Raw genomic sequence first — 23,791 nt, forward strand, 5'->3', positions numbered from 1 at the left:
TTATTTAGTCATGTGACAGGTCACGCGACCGCCGCCGTCAGCGGTCTCGTGACCTGTCACATGACTAAATAACGTCATGGAAGGTCCTTTTTAGAGAACCGCGAGCCGGAGACCGGGGGCCTTCGGAAGGTGAGTATAATGGGGTTTTTTAAAATTATTTTTCAACATTTTTATTTATTTTATTTTTACTATTGATGCTGCATTTGCAGCATCGTAACTTGGTCAGTACTTTGTATAGCCTCCTTTTATGACAATTACAGCTGCAAGTCACTTTGGGTAAGTCTCTATGAGCTTTCCACATTTTGCCACTGGGATTTTTGCCCATTCCCTCAAGGCAAAACTGCTTCAGCTCCTTCACGTTAGATGGTTTCCTCTGGTGAACAGCAATCTTCAAGTCTGACCACAGATTCTCAATTGGATTAAGGTCTGGGCTTTGACTAGGCCACTCTAACACAGTTACACGTTTTCCCTTAAACCACTCGAGTGTTGCTTTAGCAGTATGCTTTGGGCCATTATCTTGTTGGAAGGTGAACCTCCATCCTAGTCTCAAATCACTGACAAACAGGTTTTGCTCAAGAATATCCCTGTATGTCACACCATCCATCTTCCCCTCGACTCGGGCCATTTTCACTGTCCCTGCTGCGGAAAAATATCCCCACAGCATGATGCTGCCACCACCATGATTGTGTTCTTGGGGTGATGGGCTCTGTTGGTTTGGCACCAGACATAGCATTTACCTTGGTGGCCAAAAAGTAAAATTTTGGTCTCATCTGACCACAGCACCTTCCTCCATACATTTTGGGAGTCTCCCACGTATCTTTTGGCAAACTCAAAACGAGCCTTACAATTTTTGTAAGTAAAGGCTTTTTTGTCCCCATTCTTCCATGAAGGCCACCTCTATGGAGCTGTACGGCTTATTGTGGTCGAATGGACAGATACTCCAGTCTCTGCTTGGGAACTCTGCAGCTCCTTCAGGGTTACTTTTGGCCTCTGTGCTGCCTCTCTGATTAATGCCCTCCTTGCCCGGCCCCCTCTTGGCAGGTTTGTTGTGGTACCATGTCCTTTCCATTTGATGCTAATGGATTTGATGGTGCTCCGGAGTATCATCAGAGATTGGGATATTTTTTATAACCCAGCCCTGACTTTGTCCCTGACTTGTTTGGAGATCTCCTTGGTCTTCATGGTGTTGTTTGGTGAGTGGGGTCTCTTGTTTAATGGTGTTGCAGCCTCTGTGGCCTTTCAGAAAAGGTGTGTATATACTGACAGACCATGTGACACTTAGATTGCACACAGGTGGACTTCCTTTCAATAAGCAACTGGCTTATTAAGGGAATTGCTTGCAACAGAAATTTTTAGATGCTTTATCACAAAAAGGGTGAACACATATGCACATGCCAATTTTTAGTTATTTGATCCCATATATTTAATTTATGCCTATATTTTTCTCACTTCACTAACTTAAGACTATTTAGTGCCAGTGCATCACACACAAATTGGGTTACAAAAATATTTAAACACAGGTTGTAATGTAATAAAATAGGTAAAAAGCCAAGGGGGTAAACACTTTTGCAAGGTTCTGGGGGTGTGTATATGTTATTTTAGGGGCTCCTTCACTGTAAAAAAAAAAAATGACTTCAATTTTTTCCTTTTTGTGAGATTCTACATCTTATTTAGGGTCTGCACCTATGTAAAGTAGACTGTAGGGTGACTGTAAGGTGATCAAACTTAAAAGATGACACTTGCGCATTTGCTGTTTTGTTAAGGCTACCAGGGCTGTGGAGTCAGTAAGCCAAACCTCCGTCACAGACTCCCTCATACATGGCTCATGGTTAAGTGATAAATTTACTGCAGCACAGATTCATCTCCGCTAAAAGTCTAGACCCTTAGATCAGGAATAGGGCAGACATTTATAGGACATGTCATAACTTTCCTAAATTCTTATGAAAAAAATATTCCCCACAAACTGCATTGAACTACTGTACCCAATTTATTCTATATTTTAGGAGTTGGAGTCGGTCCATTTTATACCAACTCCGATTCAGAATCCATCAAACTGGGCTCCGACTCCACAGCCCTATAGGCTACGTTCATATAATGAGGTCGCATTGTTTTTTTTTTTTGCAGCAATCATTAAAAGAAAGCATTGTTCTGCTGTGATTTACCAAATTCAAAGCAAAAATGGTTCTAAGGATATCTGGGGTGGGGGTGGGGGGGACGACACGCCAATACATTGTCTATGAAACTGCAGGAGGCCGGTGGAGCAGAGGTGCACATGCCCAATTTCACTTACAAAACACATGTGCAAGCAACAGTAGACCACAGCCAATGTCAGTCAGGGGAAAGCATAGCAATCCTATCAGGGCTTGCACTTATAGGGGACCCATTACATTGGCTATGTAGTCTGACCTGAACATAGCATGTGACAGCAGGAGGACATTCACAGATTGACATGGAGGTCTGTAGGAACAGATCATCATTATTACACTCATTTCATTTCGGGATTGTCTGGAGGCTCAGTTAGGTCTTTGGCCAATATTAGCATGGAGTTAGTCTGGTCATTGTGTGGATTTTCACTTGTGCCCCTTTCTATTTCTCTACCACTTCACAAACTCACAATGATAAATTAGAAGACTTCCAATTGAATTGGTGACAGTGATTCGGAGATGGAGATAAGGGGCCGAGTCCTTGGGGACCGAGACTGATGTGAGAAGACATGAGAGGTGCTGGACTGACGGCAGCTTCATACCTGCGCTACACAACTTCCCGGAAGGACTCTTCCTCCTCAGATTGTAGACTAGCCCTAAAATAAAAATAAATGAATATTAGAGTTCAAGTACAATTGTCAAATGTTAGTTACTTTCCTCCCACCCCCACACATGTAGACCATGCTCTTATACACATATACAGAGCAGGGATTTCCAAGTCGGGTGGGCAGTCTTAGTGTTAGACAACAATTCCAATCACTGATTAGGACCGCCCTCTGGACTTGGAAATCCCTGCTCTTTCTATGTGTATACGTCCAGTGGGAGGTCCTAATCAGTGATTGAAATGATACAGAAATAGCTGTCAGTCACTAATTAGGACCGGCCCCCGGGACATATAACCACAGATGAAGCAGGGCTTTCTACCCATTACCTACACGATGAATCTTTCCTCAGCTCCTCCAGCTCCAGTAGATTAAACAGCATTTTCATTGTGACAGACTCGATCTCATGGCGTCATATGTGCTTTACCAACAAAAGATTGTAAACTGGATATTCACAAGTCATCATCCTCAAACCAGTCGCACGGGCCTCACACCCTGCATGGCAGGCTCCAGCAGTCACATTAAGGGATGGGCCACATAGCAATATGATGAGACATGCTAAAAACAGACAGCAATGTAGTCTAATCAACCGTGACGTGGGACGTCTCAGAGCAGCAAGGAATCCCAATATATGTGAGGAGTGTGAACTATGCACCAATGCCAAGAGAGCAGCCATGTACACAGGAGGAGGAGGACCTGGGGCAGCTTACTGCACCACCACTCATCATGCTCACGGCAGGTGGATTTGTCTCTCAACTAGTTGGGCTAATTGTCAGATTTTATCACCATCTTGACGCCTGTAATGGCATCTACACAGGGTCGTGGGCTGGGCACAGCCAAGTTTATTATAAATATATGAAAAAAATAGTAGAAACCGCACTCCAAAAATAGATGATTTATTAGCTCAGCAAGAGCTGTGGCAACGTTTCGGCTGAATACAGCCTTTTTCAAGCAATCAAAACAATGAATTAACACATGTGGAATTATATACTTAACAAAAAAGTGTGAAACAACTGAAAATATGTCTTATATTCTAGGTTCTTCAAAGTAGCCACCTTTTGCTTTGATGACTGCTTTGCACACTCTTGGCATTCTCTTGATGAACTTCAAGAGGTAGTCATGTTCCTGCCCAAGTGAGCAGGAACATGACTAGTGGCTTCCAATCATTTAGAACAAAACCAATTGTTTCGGGCCCAACTCATCTAGCAGTTTTCATCTGGTGCAAATGGATTAAAAAGTCACACACATTTTACAACTTTACTGTTACTCCGGTCCCAGCCACTTAGGAATTGGATTGAGCCGGAATACCGGATGTTACCAAGCACGCCACACAAGTTTATCATAAATTACACCACAAAAGTGGCAGAAATTATGACAGAAATCTACAGCAGCATTGGCATACATTCGCAGCAGAGGAGAATGGCGGTTGACAGATGCATAGAGCAGAGGATAACTTCCCGATCACTGGGTGTCTGTCCGCTAGGACCCCCACCAATCCAGAGAATGGGGCTCTGAAGAGCTCTGCCTGAATGGAGGGTAGGTCATGTGCATCTCCACTCCATTCACCCTCTATGGGAGTGCAGGAGACAGCCGAGTGTAGTCAGTGGCTATCTCCAGCATGAATGAATGAATGGAGCGGATGCGCACATGCTTCCCCTGCTCCCATTTAGTCGGAGCTCTTCAGCGTCTCACTCTCTGAATAGGTGGAACACGTGGTGAAACAAGGTGCCAAAGTCCCCATCTTTACTCCTCATGCCCATGGAGCTCACTGACCAGCCCGCACTATGCAGATCTCCCCTTCCACACTAATCACTACCACGCTACTGTGTGAGGAGTGGCATTAGGACACAATGAGGACGCTGCAGAGCTACACTTTTATAGGTTACAGCCTATTGTCACATAACAGATGATCTCATGTTCATTCAGAAAAGCCTAAAATTAAAAGGTTACTGGATCACCTATAAAACACAAAGGAATAATATTCTTAGGAATTACAAGAACAGCTAGCGGTGCCTCCTTGCATAGCATATATTAAAGGGCAACTGTGGTGATAAGGCAGTTTAGGCTCTAGTCCCCCAATACCTTTTTTGTAGAGATAAGCCTTTCACCTGCACTGACACACCCCCAGTGCACTTCCAGCCTGATTTGCATGCACCTTTTGTGTTAGATTTCTCATTATTGGCGCAGTTCAGTTCCTATTCACGGAGCGTCAGAATCCAGAATGGCCACTACACAGTGAACAGATCTGTGCCGTTCAGCTCTTCAGTATTTACATCTGGCCACTGATCTGATCAGGATAAGTCATCAATATTATAAGCATGGAACGCCCCTTTCAGAGACGTCTGCGTCAGTCCTCATAGCTCATACAGAATACACGTAGACTTCAAAGACTCCCTGTAAAAACGGAGATTACAACACACAAAGCCTAACAACCCAGGAGGCGTCCAGCAGCCATGACAGAAGTGCATGATACAGCATGTAATGTACACAGCCGGATTATTGATGGGGGGAGGACAACCTGCAGACTATGGAACCAGTCATATACTCCAAGGGTGGCTCCACACCGCTAATGGACAGCCAGAAAACAGACCAAGGCGCAAGTGCATCAGATGCCGTCAGCAACCGCAGGCCACAGCACAGTTATATATAAGAGCACTGATCAGCCATCAGTGTGTGATGGGGAAACCTGACAGTTTCTTGCTTCTGCTCCCGTGAGTGATGGCCGCTGCGCTCAACCATAAGTCCATGACCGCAGTCACTCAGGAGGGGTTGTGTGGCCCTTACTGCAGGAGCGGAGGACACATCAGGGACCACGTCTGGAGCACTAGTGGATGTGCTGCACACTGGAGCTAAACCTGCATTGATGCCGCTATGTGTAATGTCACAACACAGCCCCACCGTCTAGACCGAACACAGGGTCGTACAAGATTGTTTAGTCTGTCACCCCCCCAAAAAAAAAAAACACTAACTAATGCACTTGTATAGGTGTGTAGGGGGCTTATCTCCTACATTATCATACTTGTAGTAGAGTCTGGTGATCTCCCAACCACAGCTGGACTCTCTCCGCAGTCCTACAAAGAAAAGACGGGGGGGCCGAGCACGCGCACCTCCACTGTCTGGACACAGCTCTGCACAGCCCCATTCTTGGGGTCATTTGAGATCCCAGGAGTCGGACCCTCAAACACTTATCCATCCTCTATCCTATGTATATGGGATCATTTACAATTTTGGGAAAACCCCTGTAAGATTTCACGCTATGACCATTTGCACCTGTCCTTGACACTGCTCTTCTATGACAATTACTAAGGGCCCAGAGTACCAAAAGGTAGTGACCCCGGGCTACTAAAAACAAAAAAGGGCCATTGACAAACAGAGATGACCTGTGAGCGCTCTATATGACAGTGTCACTGTGTGGGGGACCAGCACGCACATCATTAATCACACTGTCTGCAGCGGAAAAAGTTCTGCGCCCCGCTGGGTTTGGTGATCACCAGAATGTGGGCTGTTATATACTGTATAGCCCCCAAGCACAACTGGAGGGGGGGGCCTCAGCCCGCAAACAAACACACACACACACACTGGAGGGTGGGGGGGGGGGGGGGGGGACTCCGCAAACACACACACACACACACTGGAGGGGGGGGGGGACGGGGGACTCCGCAAACACACACACACTGGAGGGGGGGTGGGGACTCCGCAAACACACACACACACTGGAGGGGGGGGGGGACTCCGCAAACACACACACACACTGGAGGGGGGGGGGGGGGACTCCGCAAACACACACACACACACACACTGGAGGGGGGGGGGGGGGGGACTCCGCAAACACACACACACACACACTGGAGGGGGGGGGGGGGGGACGACTCCGCAAACACACACACACACACACACACACACACACACACACACTGGAGGGGGGGGGACGACGACTCCGCAAACACACACACACACACACACTGGAGGGGGGGGGGACGACTCCGCAAACACACACACACACTGGAGGGGGGGGGGGGGGACGACTCCGCAAACACACACACACACTGGAGGGGGGGGGGGGGAGACGACTCCGCAAACACACACACACACACACACTGGAGGGGGGGGGGGGAGACGACTCCGCAAACACACACACACACACACACACTGGAGGGGGGGGGGGGGGGGGGAGACTCCGCAAACACACACACACACTGGAGGGGGGGGGGGGGGGGGGACTCCGCAAACACACACACACACACTGGAGGGGGGGGGGGGGACTCCGCAAACACACACACACTGGAGGGGGGGGGGGACGACTCCGCAAACACACACACACACTGGAGGGGGGGGGGGGGGGGGACTCCGCGCACACACACACACACACACTGGAGGGGGGGGGGGACGACTCCGCAAACACACACACACACACACACACACACACACACACACACACTGGAGGGGGGGGGGGGGGGACGACTCCGCAAACACACACACACACACACACACACTGGAGGGGGGGGGGGGGGGGAGACTCCGCAAACACACACACACACACACACACACTGGAGGGGGGGGGGGGACGACTCCGCAAACACACACACACACTGGAGGGGGGGGGGGGGAGACGACTCCGCAAACACACACACACACACACACACTGGAGGGGGGGGGGGGGGACGACTCCGCAAACACACACACACACACACACACTGGAGGGGGGGGGGGGGACGACTCCGCAAACACACACACACACACACACTGGAGGGGGGGGGGGGACGACTCCGCAAACACACACACACACACACACACACTGGAGGGGGGGGGGGGACGACTCCGCAAACACACACACACACACTGGAGGGGGGGACTCCGCAAACACACACACACACACTGGAGGGGGGGGGGGGGACTCCGCAAACACACACACACACACACACACACACACACTGGAGGGGGGGGGGGGAGACTCCGCAAACACACACACACTGGAGGGGGGGGGGGCGACTCCGCAAACACACACACACACACACTGGAGGGGACGACTCCGCAAACACACACACACTGGAGGGGGGGGGGGGGAACTCCGCAAACACACACACACACACACACACACTGGAGGGGGGGGGGGGGGACTCCGCAAACACACACACACACACACACACTGGAGGGGGGGGGGGGGGGAACTCCGCAAACACACACACACACACACACTGGAGGGGGGGGGGGGAACTCCGCAAACACACACACACACACTGGAGGGGGGGGGGGGGAACTCCGCAAACACACACACACACTGGAGGGGGGGGGGGGGGGAACTCCGCAAACACACACACACACACACTGGAGGGGGGGGGGGGGGACTCCGCAAACACACACACACACACACTGGAGGGGGGGGGGACGACTCCGCAAACACACACACACACACACACTGGAGGGGGGGGGGGGACTCCGCAAACACACACACACACACACTGGAGGGGGGGGGGGACGGACTCCGCAAACACACACACACACACACTGGAGGGGGGGGGGGGGGACGACTCCGCAAACACACACACACACACACACACTGGAGGGGGGGGGAGACGACTCCGCAAAACACACACACACACACACACACTGGAGGGGGGGGGGGGGGGACGACTCCGCAAACACACACACACACACTGGAGGGGGGGGGGGGGGACGACTCCGCAAACACACACACACACACACTGGAGGGGGGGGGACGACTCCGCAAACACACACACACACACACTGGAGGGGGGGACTCCGCAAACACACACACACTGGAGGGGGGGGGGGGGGGGACTCCGCAAACACACACACACACACTGGAGGGGGGGGGGGACTCCGCAAACACACACACACTGGAGGGGGGGGGGGGGGGGGGACTCCGCAAACACACACACACTGGAGGGGGGGGGGGGGGCGACTCCGCAAACACACACACACACACTGGAGGGGACGACTCCGCAAACACACACACACACACACACTGGAGGGGGGGGGGGGGGACTCCGCAAACACACACACACTGGAGGGGGACTCCGCAAACACACACTGGAGGGGGGGGGGAACTCCGCAAACACACACACACACACTGGAGGGGGGGGGGGTACTCCGCAAACACACACACACACACACTGGAGGGGGGGGGGGGGGGGGACTCCGCAAACACACACACACACACACACTGGAGGGGGAGGGGGGACTCCGCAAACAAACACACACACACACACACACTGGAGGGGGGGGGGGGACTCCGCACACACACACACTGGAGGGGGGGGGGGACTCCGCAAACACACACACACACACACACACTGGAGGGGGGGGGGGACGGACTCCGCAAACACACACACACACACACACACACACACTGGAGGGGGGGGGGGGACTCCGCAAACACACACACACACACACTGGAGGGGGGGGGGGGGGACTCCGCAAACACACACACTGGAGGGGGGGGGGGGGGGGCTCCGCAAACACACACACTGGAGGGGGGGGGGGGGGACTCCGCAAACACACACACACACTGGAGGGGGGGGGGGGGACTCCGCAAACACACACACACTGGAGGGGGGGGGGGGGGACTCCGCAAACACACACACACTGGAGGGGGGGGGACGGGGGGGACTCCGCAAACACACACACACTGGAGGGGGGGGGACGGGGGGGACTCCGCAAACACACACACACTGGAGGGGGGGGGACGGGGGGGACTCCGCAAACACACACACACTGGAGGGGGGGGGGGGGGGACTCCGCAAACACACACACACTGGAGGGGGGGGGGGGGGGGGGACTCCGCAAACACACACACACACACTGGGGGGGGGGGGGGGGACGACTCCGCAAACACACACACACACACTGGAGGGGGGGGGGGGGACGACTCCGCAAACACACACACACACTGGAGGGGGGGGGGGGGGGGGGCGACTCTGCAAACACACACACACACTGGAGGGGGGGGGGGGGGGGGGGACTCCGCGCACACACACACACACACTGGAGGGGGGGGGGGGGACTCCGCAAACACACACACACTGGAGGGGGGGGGGGACGACTCCGCAAACACACACACACACTGGAGGGGGGGGGACGACTCCGCAAACACACACACACACACACACACACTGGAGGGGGGGACTCCGCAAACACACACACACTGGAGGGGGGGGGGGGGGGGGACTCCGCAAACACACACACACACACTGGAGGGGGGGGGGGACGACTCCGCAAACACACACACACACTGGAGGGGGGGGGACGACTCCGCAAACACACACACACACACACACACACACTGGAGGGGGGGACTCCGCAAACACACACACACTGGAGGGGGGGGGGGGGGGGGGACTCCGCAAACACACACACACACACTGGAGGGGGGGGGGGGGACTCCGCAAACACACACACACACACTGGAGGGGGGGGGGGGGACTCCGCAAACACACACACACACACTGGAGGGGGGGGGGGGGACTCCGCAAACACACACACACACACTGGAGGGGGGGGGGGGGGACTCCGCAAACACACACACACTGGAGGGGGGGGGGGGGGGGGACTCCGCAAACACACACACACTGGAGGGGGGGGGGGGGGCGACTCCGCAAACACACACACACACACACTGGAGGGGGGGGGGGGGGGACTCCGCAAACACACACACACACTGGAGGGGGACTCCGCAAACACACACACACTGGAGGGGGGGGGGGGGGGGGACTCCGCAAACACACACACACTGGAGGGGGGGGGGGGGCGACTCCGCAAACACACACACACACACACACACTGGAGGGGACGACTCCGCAAACACACACACACACACTGGAGGGGGGGGGGGGGGGACTCCGCAAACACACACACACTGGAGGGGGACTCCGCAAACACACAATGGAGGGGGGGGAACTCCGCAAACACACACACACACACACTGGAGGGGGGGGGGGGGGGACTCCGCAAACACACACACACACACACTGGAGGGGGGGGGGGGGGGGGGGGACTCCGCAAACACACACACACACTGGAGGGGGAGGGGGGACTCCGCAAACACACACACACACACACACACTGGAGGGGGGGGGGGGACTCCGCAAACACACACACACACTGGAGGGGGGGGGGGGACGGGACTCCGCAAACACACACACACACACACTGGAGGGGGGGGGGGACGGACTCCGCAAACACACACACACACTGGAGGGGGGGGGGGGGGGGACTCCGCAAACACACACACACACACTGGAGGGGGGGGGGGGGACTCCGCAAACACACACACTGGAGGGGGGGGGGGACTCCGCAAACACACACACTGGAGGGGGGGGGGGGACTCCGCAAACACACACACTGGAGGGGGGGGGGGGGGACTCCGCAAACACACACACACACACTGGAGGGGGGGGGGGGGGACTCCGCAAACACACACACACTGGAGGGGGGGGGGGGGGGACTCCGCAAACACACACACACTGGAGGGGGGGGGGGGGGGGGACTCCGCAAACACACACACACACACACACTGGAGGGGGGGGGGGGACTCCGCAAACACACACACACACACACACTGGAGGGGGGGGGGGGGGACGACTCTGCAAACACACACACACACACTGGAGGGGGGGGGGGGGGACTCCGCGCACACACACACACACACTGGAGGGGGGGGGGGGGGGGGGGGACTCCGCAAACACACACACACTGGAGGGGGGGGGGGGGACGACTCCGCAAACACACACACACACACACACACACACACACACACTGGAGGGGGGGGACGACTCCGCAAACACACACACACACACTGGAGGGGGGGGGAGACGACTCCGCAAACACACACACACACACACTGGAGGGGGGGGGGACGACGACTCCGCAAACACACACACACACACACTGGAGGGGGGGGGGACTCCGCAAACACACACACACACACTGGAGGGGGGGGGGGACGACGACTCCGCAAACACACACACACACACACTGGAGGGGGGGGGGGGGGTGGGGGTGGGGACGACGACTCCGCAAACACACACACACACACTGGAGGGGGGGGGGGGACGACTCCGCAAACACACACACACACACACTGGAGGGGGGGGGGGGACGACTCCGCAAACACACACACACACACACTGGAGGGGGGGGGGGGACGACTCCGCAAACACACACACACACTGGAGGGGGGGGGAGAGACGACTCCGCAAACACACACACACACTGGAGGGGGGGGGGGGAACGACTCCGCAAACACACACACACACACTGGAGGGGGGGGGGGGGGACGACTCCGCACACACACACACACACTGGAGGGGGGGGGGGGGGGGACTCCGCAAACACACACACACACACTGGAGGGGGGGGGGGGACTCCGCAAACACACACACACACACTGGAGGGGGACTCCGCAAACACACACTGGAGGGGGGGGGGGGGACTCCGCAAACACACACACACACACTGGAGGGGGGGGGGGGGGACTCCGCAAACACACACACACACTGGAGGGGGGGGGGGGGGAACTCCGCAAACACACACACACACACACACACACTGGAGGGGGGGGGGGGACTCCGCAAACACACACACACACACACACTGGAGGGGGGGGGGGGGGGGACGACTCTGCAAACACACACACACACTGGAGGGGGGGGGGGGGACTCCGCGCACACACACACACACACTGGAGGGGGGGGGGGGGGGGGGGACTCCGCAAACACACACACACTGGAGGGGGGGGGGGGGACGACTCCGCAAACACACACACACACACACACACACACACACACACTGGAGGGGGGGGACGACTCCGCAAACACACACACACACACTGGAGGGGGGGGGAGACGACTCCGCAAACACACACACACACACACTGGAGGGGGGGGGACGACGACTCCGCAAACACACACACACACACACTGGAGGGGGGGGGGACTCCGCAAACACACACACACACACTGGAGGGGGGGGGGGGACGACGACTCCGCAAACACACACACACACACACTGGAGGGGGGGGGGGGGGGGTGGGGGTGGGGACGACGACTCCGCAAACACACACACACACTGGAGGGGGGGGGGGGACGACTCCGCAAACACACACACACACACTGGAGGGGGGGGGGGGACGACTCCGCAAACACACACACACACACACTGGAGGGGGGGGGGGGGACGACTCCGCAAACACACACACACACTGGAGGGGGGGGGAGAGACGACTCCGCAAACACACACACACACTGGAGGGGGGGGGGGGAACGACTCCGCAAACACACACACACACACTGGAGGGGGGGGGGGGGGACGACTCCGCACACACACACACACACACTGGAGGGGGGGGGGGGGGGGACTCCGCAAACACACACACACACACTGGAGGGGGGGGGGGGACTCCGCAAACACACACACACACACTGGAGGGGGACTCCGCAAACACACACTGGAGGGGGGGGGGGGGACTCCGCAAACACACACACACACACTGGAGGGGGGGGGGGGACTCCGCAAACACACACACACACTGGAGGGGGGGGGGGGGGAACTCCGCAAACACACACACACACACACACACACTGGAGGGGGGGGGGGGAACTCCGCAAACACACACACACACTGGAGGGGGGGGGGGGGGACTCCGCAAACACACACACACACACTGGAGGGGGGAGGGGGGGACTCCGCAAACACACACACACACACACACTGGAGGGGGGGGGGGACGACTCCGCAAACACACACACACACTGGAGGGGGGGGGGGAGACGACTCCGCAAACACACACACACACACTGGAGGGGGGGGGGGGGACGACTCCGCAAACACACACACACACACACACACTGGAGGGGGGGGGGGGGGACGACTCCGCAAACACACACACACTGGAGGGGGGGACTCCGCAAACACACACACACTGGAGGGGGGGGGGGGGGGGACTCCGCAAACACACACACACACACTGGAGGGGGGGGGGGGGGACTCCGCAAACACACACACACTGGAGGGGGGGGGGGGGGCGACTCCGCAAACACACACACACTGGAGGGGACGACTCCGCAAACACACACACACTGGAGGGGGGGGGGGGACTCCGCAAACACACACACACACACACACTGGAGGGGGGGGGGGGGACTCCGCAAACACACACACACTGGAGGGGGGGGGGGGCGACTCCGCAAACACACACACACACTGGAGGGGACGACTCCGCAAACACACACACACACTGGAGGGGGGGGGGGGACTCCGCAAACACACACACACTGGAGGGGGACTCCGCAAACACACACACACACACACACACACTGGAGGGGGGGGGGGACTCCGCAAACACACACACTGGAGGGGGGGGGGGGGGGGGACTCCGCAAACACACACACACACTGGAGGGGGGGGGGGGGGGGGACTCCGCAAACACACACACACACTGGAGGGGGGGGGGGGGGACGACTCCGCAAACACACACACACACTGGAGGGGGGGGGGGGGGACGACTCCGCAAACACACACACACACTGGAGGGGGGGGGACTCCGCAAACACACACACACACACACACACACACACACTGGAGGGGGGGGGGGGGGGGACTCCGCAAACACACACACACACACTGGAGGGGGGGGGGGGGGACGACTCCGCAAACACACACACACACTGGAGGGGGGGGGGGACTCCGCGCACACACACACACACTGGAGGGGGGGGGGGGACTCCGCAAACACACACACACACACTGGAGGGGGGGGGGACGACTCCGCAAACACACACACACACACACACTGGAGGGGGGGGGGGACGACGACTCCGCAAACACACACACACACTGGAGGGGGGGGGGGGGGGAGACGACTCCGCAAACACACACACACACACACTGGAGGGGGGGGGGGGGGGGGACGACTCCGCAAACACACACACACACTGGAGGGGGGGGGGGGGGGGACTCCGCAAACACACACACACACTGGAGGGGGGGGGGGGACGGGGACGACGACTCCGCAAACACACACACACACACACTGGAGGGGGGGGGGGGGGACGACTCCGCAAACACACACACACACACACACACTGGAGGGGGGGGGGACTCCGCGCACACACACACACACTGGAGGGGGGGGGACGGGACTCCGCAAACACACACACACACTGGAGGGGGGGGGACGACTCCGCAAACACACACACACACACTGGAGGGGGGGACTCCGCAAACACACACACACTGGAGGGGGGGGGGGGGGACTCCGCAAACACACACACACACACTGGAGGGGGGACTCCGCAAACACACACACACACACTGGAGGGGGGGGGGGGGAACTCCGCAAACACACACACACACACTGGGGGGGGGGGGGGGACTCCGCAAACACACACACACACACTGGGGGGGGGGGGGGGGGGGGACTCCGCAAACACACACACACACACACACACACTGGAGGGGGGGGGGACTCCGCAAACACACACACACACACACACACACTGGAGGGGGAGGGGGGACTCCGCAAACACACACACACACACTGGAGGCGGGGGGGGGGACTCCGCAAACACACACACACACACTGGAGGCGGGGGGGGGGGGGACTCCGCAAACACACACACACACACACACTGGAGGGGGGGGGGGGACTCCGCAAACACACACACACTGGAGGGGGGGGGGGGAGAGACTCCGCAAACACACACACACTGGAGGGGGGGGGGGGGGAGAGACTCCGCAAACACACACTGGAAGGGGGGGGGGGGACTCCGCAAACACACACACACTGGAGGGGGGGGGGGGACTCCGCAAACACACACACACTGGAGGGGGGGGGGGGGAGAGACTCCGTAAACACACACTGGAAGGGGGGGGGACGACGACTCCGTAAACACACTGGAAGGGGGGGGGCGACGACTCCGCAAACACACACTGGAAGGGGTGGGGGGGACGGGACGACTCCGCAAACACACACTGGAAGGGGGGGGGGGACGGGACGACTCCGCAAACACACACTGGAAGGGGGGGGGGGGGGGGACGGGGGGACGGGACGACTCCGCAAACACACACTGGAAGGGGGGGGGGGGGACGGGACGACTCCGCAAACACACACTGGAAGGGGGGGGGACGGGACAACTCCGCAAACACACACTGGAAGGGGGGGGGGGACGGGACGACTCCGCAAACACACACTGGAAGGGGGGGGGGGGACGGGACGACTCCGCAAACACACACTGGAAGGGGGGGGGGGACGGAGGACGACTCCGCAAACACACACTGGAAGGGGGGGGGGGACGGAGGACGACTCCGCAAACACACACTGGAAGGGGGGGGGGGACGGAGGACGACTCCGCAAACACACACTGGAAGGGGGGGGGGGACGGAGGACGACTCCGCAAACACACACTGGAAGGGGGGGGGGGCGGAGGACGACTCCGCAAACACACACTGGAAGGGGGGGGGGGGACGGAGGACGACTCCGCAAACACACACTGGAAGGGGGGGGGGGGGGACGGACGACGACTCCGCAAACACACACTGGAAGGGGGGGGGGGGACGGACGACGACTCCGCAAACACACACTGGAAGGGGGGGGGGGGGGACGGACGACGACTCCGCAAACACACACACTGGAAGGGGGGGGGGGACGACGACTCCGCAAACACACACTGGAAGGGGGGGGGGACGACGACTCCGCAAACACACACTGGAAGGGGGGGGGGGGGGGGACGGACGACGACTCCGCAAACACACACTGGAAGGGGGGGGGGGACGACGACTCCGCAAACACACACTGGAAGGGGGGGGGGACGACGACTCCGCAAACACACACTGGAAGGGGGGGGGGGGACGACGACTCCGCAAACACACACTGGAAGGGGGGGGGGGACGACGACTCCGCAAACACACACTGGAAGGGGGGGGGGGGACGACGACTCCGCAAACACACACTGGAAGGGGGGGGGGGGGGACGACTCCGCAAACACACACTGGAAGGGGGGGACGGGGACGACTCCGCAAACACACACTGGAAGGGGGGGGGGACGACGACTCCGCAAACACACACTGGAAGGGGGGGGGGGACGACTCCGCAAACACACACTGGAAGGGGGGGGGCGACTCCGCAAACACACACTGGAAGGGGGGGGGGGGCGACTCCGCAAACACACACTGGAAGGGGGGGGGGGGGCGACTCCGCAAACACAAACTGGAAGGGGGGGGGGGGGGACGACTCCGCAAACACACACTGGAAGGGGGGGGGGGGGCGACGACTCCGCAAACACACACTGGAAGGGGGGGGACGACGACTCCGCAAACACACACTGGAAGGGGGGGGGGGGGGGACGACTCCGCAAACACACACTGGAAGGGGGGGGGGGGACGACGACTCCGCAAACACACACTGGAAGGGGGGGGGGGGGACGACTCCGCAAACACACACTGGAAGGGGGGGGGGGGGGACGACTCCGCAAACACACACTGGAAGGGGGGGGGGGGGGACGACTCCGCAAACACACACTGGAAGGGGGGGGGGGGGGGACGACTCCGCAAACACACACTGGAAGGGGGGGGGGGGGGGGACGACTCCGCAAACACACACTGGAAGGGGGGGGGGGGGGACGACTCCGCAAACACACACTGGAAGGGGGGGGGGGGGGACGACGACTCCGCAAACACACACTGGAAGGGGGGGGGGGGGGGACGACTCCGCAAACACACACTGGAAGGGGGGACGGGGGACGACTCCGCAAACACACACTGGAAGGGGGGGGGGACGGGGGACGACTCCGCAAACACACACTGGAAGGGGGGGGGGGACGACGACTCCGCAAACACACACTGGAAGGGGGGGGGGAACGACGACTCCGCAAACACACACTGGAAGGGGGGGGGGGCGACGACTCCGCAAACACACACTGGAAGGGGGGGGGGGACGACTCCGCAAACACACACTGGAAGGGGGGGGGGGGGCGGACGACTCCGCAAACACAAACTGGAAGGGGGGGGGGGGACGACGACTCCGCAAACACACACTGGAAGGGGGGGGGGGGCGACGACTCCGCAAACACACACTGGAAGGGGGGGGGGGGGCGACGACTCCGCAAACACACACTGGAAGGGGGGGGGGGGGGGGACGACGACTCCGCAAACACACACTGGAAGGGGGGGGACATCAGACACATAAATGACAAGCTGCAGAAAGTAGAGGGCACTGTCCTCTGCAGGATGGGACTTTGTATTCTGTCAGTCACAAAGCAGGTGCTGGAACATCTGCACACAAATCCGCAGCAGAGGCTCCTGCATGCCGCTCTATGAGAACACAGCCCTATACTACAAGGGGCATATGGAGGACGGAGGTCACCGCTGCCTGCGGCTGATCGCTCCTGATTGTCCAGACCGCACAACCACGTCAGCAGCGGAGTCACAGCTGTCACCGACACAGGGCACGGGAGGACGGCTCATGCCGGCAGCTACATACTCCCTGCCGGCTCCCCCTCGTCCCTGGCATGGAGGGGGTTACACCGCCCGTCCCCCACACTGCACAAGAGTCAGACACAACAAGTTGAAACTTTGTGAAAAGTTCCTCCCTGCAGTCAGCACTCACCTCCGCAGGGTCCGCTTCACCCGGTAACCTCCTCACCACACGGTGCCGTCAGCCTGGTAGCCTGCTCACCACACGGTCCCCTCCTCACCACACGGTTGCCTCAGCACGCTCCCCTCCGCTGCCTTACTGTGCCCCCCTCCACCGTCCCTGCCTAGGCCACGCCCACAGAGAAGGCCACACCCCTTAGCACAGCATTTAAACAGCAACCGCCGCCTCACAGAGAGAAAGGGAGAGGAGGGCGCGACATTTGTACCAGCCAATCACAGGGCGTGGGGAGGAGCTCTGCACTGTGATAGGTGGCTCGGGAGGTCGGTGATTCGGTGTCTGTGCTGGGGGTCCCCGTCCCCCAAATCACATGCTGATAAAGGGAGCGGATGAGTGCCTCCTCCGGTCCAACTGTTTTGATCTGCAGAGCCCAGAGATGAGTCCTGTGCAGGAGAACCGCACATAGTCGTGGAGCCTGTGCACATGTAATGTTTGTGATGCAGGTGTTCTGCCCGGTTTTTTTTTTTTCAGGTTGGAAAAAATTAGTGTTAATTTATTTTTAACTTCATATCAAAAAAAGCTTACCACTTAAAATAAAGCGTTACAAAAACGGAAAGTGCAGTTTTCCAGCCAGTTTGTGTCTCATCATGCATTGTAAATGCTAGGTGTGAACACGGCTGGCGGTGTAGTGCTGAGGTTGGGCAGCACACAGCTGCATGGTCTGAACATCGCCAGGTTCCCATTATGCTGCAGTTTTCAGACTTTCTGCATCCTGTAAGCTTCTCTGCGGTCAGTGGGTCAGTGAATGTCCGCACGGTAATGTGCACAGCGCTGAGATCTCATCACTTTGATGGTGGCGGCTATTATAGATTTTCCGTGATTAAATCTGAACTAAAACTCCGAAGTAAATCTGTGAAGGAATTCTTTGGGGCAGATTCATCATCCCACCACAAACCTGGGGTAAAGCCGTGGGTAGATGATGGCACGCGAGCCGGCGGAGCCTGATAGTGCCCTCCTTAGGCCACGGCCCCACTCAGTATTCGGTCAGTATTTTCTCTCAGGAGTGGGAGCCAAAACCAGGTGAGAACAATCAGAGAAAAGGTAGAATAGAAACAAGTCACCAATTCTGCATTTATCACCCACTCCAGGTTTTGGCTCCCACTCCTGAGAAAAAATACTGACCAAATACTGATAGTGAGGCCGTGGCCTAATAGTAGATCTAAACAACCAGGCGCTCGGTTTGTGGAGCAGAAACTCTCAAGTGTTGAGGATTTTGGAAAGTTTTCTGCTCTAAAATCTCATTAAAAAACCTACTGTAGTTTAAATTGCAAAAGACTCTTGGCACTTATGACGTGTTCAGAATGAATTAATTTATTGTGGAAAATCCAGAAAATAATAAGAGATGTTTCGGTCAAAACAAGACCTTCATCAGTCCTCTGGATAGTCAAGTGCTGCTTACAACATCACTGGATGCATGTCTGTGGTATCCACCGCTCAGACAGGAAGTGCCAAACATTAAAAAACCCTCCTGGCCTGATCCCCAAGACTGGTGATTCTCACACTGGCTGTGATGATGCGGGGCAGAGTCATGCGCTCCTGATTCATGTAGAGTTGCATGCCTCCTAATGGGTCAGGAGCGTCTGACCAGTGATGTGCGGAACAAATCTTACTCCGGTCACAGACTAGAGGAAGATTTCTGGCTCGTTATGAATTAGACAATCTGTGGCGTGCGCCTCTGTCCTCCGTTTTGGCAGAGCTGAGAGAAGCTGGCATGAGAACACCAAGAGTCACAAAAAGATTACACAACTTTACTCCGCAAATTTTTGCAACTTTTTAAAGCAATTTATGCCACCATTCCAGCGTAATCACCATGATGAATCAGCCTCAGTGTGAGCTCTCCTCCGGGTATCTACATGGGGCGGGTGCTGATTCCCAAGTGTACTGCAGATTACAGTGGCACGGTTTTCTGTTCTGGATTCCTGGGACTCTTCTGCTGTGTAAATTTATTGCGGATTTGCTGCACATTTCACCCAGCAGGTGGGAAGGTGTGTATAAGTGATCGGCCCGCCGTGACGCAGCGTGCAGCGGGATTTGCTTTGATCACTTATTCTGTGCTGACCGTCCCTTTAAATGACCAGTTACAGCCCTAAGGTATGTGCGCACAATCAGGATTTGCTTGCAGAAATTTCTGCGTTTCACAAGGTTCTGCACTTCTTGGCAGCAAAATCCGCAGCGTTTTTGACTGTGTATTTGCTATGCGTTTTTTCCAATGCATTGTATAGGAAAAACGCACAAAGAATGGACATGCTGTTTCTTTTAACAAACGTGAAATTCTGTAAGGAAAAATCCTGATCATGTGCACAGATCTTGCAAAATCTCATAGAAAATGCTTGGACAAGGTTTGCAATGCGTTTTTGGGGCTAAATCCGGGCAGATTTATCGCATAAAAAATGCACTGTATGCACATAGCCTAGATCTCCTTCCCTGAGCACCTGATATTCCCAAGTATCCAAAAAGTTGTGCCCCAAGCATCTGCTGAATAGCATCCATGCATGTGAGTAGTCCTGCGCACAATGACCTCCCCTCAGGCCAGTGTGAATAGAGGCATATACTGTGCTGCAGGGGAGCACCGCCTGATTCAGGTGCTGTGTGATTACAGCAGGTGGAGGCCTCCTGGGGTCCTGCGCACTCCCCCGCGCTCATGGTGTCCGCACTGGTATAACACAATTAATGACATGTCCCTCTTTGTTGATGCTGACTCATTCGCTTACTATTGTGCACATTTTGAGACAAGTATAATTTTATTACTGGCCATTTCCATGAGATTGTGAGGGCAATTACTGTGCGCACAATGTCTTTTTCTGATAGGCGAGCCTACGAGATTTTCAAAGAGAAATCACTTTTTCTCTGACATCTGTAATGCTGAAGTCTCTCTTTTTAGCATTTTTGGGGTCATTTCCTAAGTGCTTTTTCTCCAATTTGGCCACCAATAGATTTTTTTTAAACATTTTCCTGACATTCTTTTTCACGTATGTTTTCTGGATATTTTTTTCTTTTACTCTGTTCAACAATGAAGAAATCACTAGCGTTTTCTGAAGCAAAAACGTTCAAAATAAAACCCTATTATAAAGTATAGAGCACATTCAGAGCAGACGCGCCTGGAGAATGGACAGGTCTCTTCTTGTCACCGCTTGAAGTATTTGGTGACTTGTAGCAGGGAAAAGACGCTCAAAAAAGAAAACGGCACAAAAAGTTGTCTTCCTCATAATTTATTCAATAATATTTCATCCAGTGTGTGTGTGTGTATGTGTGTATATATATATATATATATATATATACAGTTATATGAAAAAGTTTGGGCACCCTTATTTATCTTAAGCTTAATGTTTTATAAAAATTGGTGTTTTTGCAACAGCTATTTCAGTTTGATATATGTAATAACTGTTGGACACAGTAATGTTTCTGCCTTGAAATGAGGTTTATTGTACTAACAGAAAATGTACAATCCACATTCAAACAAAATTTGACAGGTGCATAAGTATGGGCACCCTTATCATTTTCTTGTTTTAAATACTCCTAGCTCCTTTTTACTGACTTACTAAATCACTTTTTTTGGTTTTGTAACCTCATTGAGCTTTGAACTTCATAGCCAGGTGTATGCAATCATGAGAAAAGCTACTTAAAGTGGCCACTTGCAAGTTGTTCTCCTGTTTGAATCTCCTCTGAAGAGTGGCATCATCGGCTCCTCAAAACAACTGTCAAATGATCTGAAAACAAAGATTATTCAACATAGTTGTGCAGGGGAAGGATACAAAAAGCTGTCTCAGCGATATAACCTGTCAGTTTCCACTGTGAGGAACATAGTAAGGAAATGGAAGAACACAGGGACAGTTCTTGTTAAGGCCAGAAGTGGCAGGCCAAGAAAAACATCAGAAAGGCAGAGAAGAAGAATGGTGAGATCCGTCAAGGACAATCCTCAGACCACCTCCAGAGAGCTGCAGCATCAACTTGCTGCAGATGGTGTCACTGTGCATCGGTCAACTATACAACGCACTTTGCACAAGGAGAAGCTGTATGGGAGAGTGATGCGAAAGAAGCCGTTTCTGCAAGCACGCCACAAACAGAGTCGGCTGAGGTATGCAAAAGCACATTTGGAGAAGCCAATTTCTTTTTGGACGAAGGTCCTGTGGACTGATGAAACCAAGATTGAGTTGTTTGGTCATACAAAAAGGCGTTATGCATGGCGGCAAATAAACACAGCATTCCAAGAAAAACACTTGCTACCCACAGTAAAATTTGGTGGAGGTTCCATCATGCTTTGGGGCTGTGTGGCCAATGCGGCACCGGGAATCTTGTTAAAGTTGAGGGACGAATGGATTCCACTCAGTATCAGCAGGTTCTTGACAATAATGTTCAAGAATCAGTGATAAAGTTGAAGTTACGCAGGGGATGGATCTTTCAGCAAGACAATGATCCAAAACACCGCTCCAAATCTACTCAGGCATTCATGCAGAGGAACAATTACAATGTTCTGGAATGGCCATCCCAGTCCCCAGACCTGAATATCATTGAACATCTGTGGGATCATTTGAAGAGGGCTGTCCACGCTCCGCGACCATCAAACTTAACTGAGCTGGAATTGTTTTGTAAAGAGGAATGGTCAAAAATAACTTCATCCAGGATCCAGGAACTCATTAAAAGCTACAGGAAGCGACTAGAGGCTGTTATTTTTGCAAAAGGAGGATCTACTAAATATTAATGTCACTTTTCTGGTGAGGTGCCCATACTTATGCACCTGTCAAATTTTGTTTAAATGCAGATTGCACATTTTCTGTTAGTACAATAAACCTCATTTCAAGGCAGAAACATTACTGTGTCCAACAGTTATTACATATATCAAACTGAAATAGCTGTTGCAAAAACACGAATTTTTATAAAACAATAAGCTTAAGATCAATAGGGGTGCCCAAACTTTTTCATATAACTGTACATACTAGCTATTGAACCCGTTCTACACCCGGGTGGCGAGCATTTTTATTGGTATATGGTCTCCCATGCTGGTATGTGCTGCCCCCCTCCTGGTATGTGTGCTGCCCCCATCCTGTCCCCACCATCTTATCCTGGTATGCATGGCACCCCTCATCCCTATCCTGGTATGCATGACACCGCTAACCCCCAATCCTGGAATGCATGGCACCCCTCATCCCCAATCCTGGAATGCATGGCACCCCTCATCCTCAATCCTGATATGCATGGCACCCCTCATCCCCAATCCTGGTATGCATGGCACCCCTCACCCCCAATCCTGGTATGTGTGGTACTCCTAATCCCTATCCTGGTATGCATGGTACCCCATCACTCATCCCTATCCTGGTATG

The 23,791-nt window shown here is 55.8% G+C and overlaps 1 protein-coding gene across 3 annotated transcripts in view; it reads right to left on the minus strand.

Annotated features, from left to right (window-relative positions):
- GPSM2 (G protein signaling modulator 2) overlaps positions 1 to 18,537 on the minus strand; it is a 51,790-nt gene extending 33,253 nt beyond the window's left edge. For 2 of the 3 annotated variants that reach the window (XM_073642910.1, XM_073642908.1), the window contains exons 1-2: positions 18,429 to 18,537; positions 2,747 to 2,800 (exon numbers count right to left, since the gene is read on the minus strand). The gene's annotated coding sequence lies outside the window, so the exon portion shown is untranslated. Of the gene's footprint in view, positions 1 to 2,614; positions 2,801 to 18,428 lie in introns of those variants that run through there. The other variant, XM_073642909.1, reaches the window with a different exon arrangement.
- Positions 18,538 to 23,791: the final 5,254 nt, after the last annotated feature.

The sequence above is a fragment of the Phyllobates terribilis genome, unplaced genomic scaffold, assembly GCF_046119375.1.
Source record: "Phyllobates terribilis strain yellow unplaced genomic scaffold, ASM4611937v1 Scaffold_8__6_contigs__length_399053987, whole genome shotgun sequence".
Lineage (NCBI taxonomy): Eukaryota > Metazoa > Chordata > Amphibia > Anura > Dendrobatidae > Phyllobates > Phyllobates terribilis.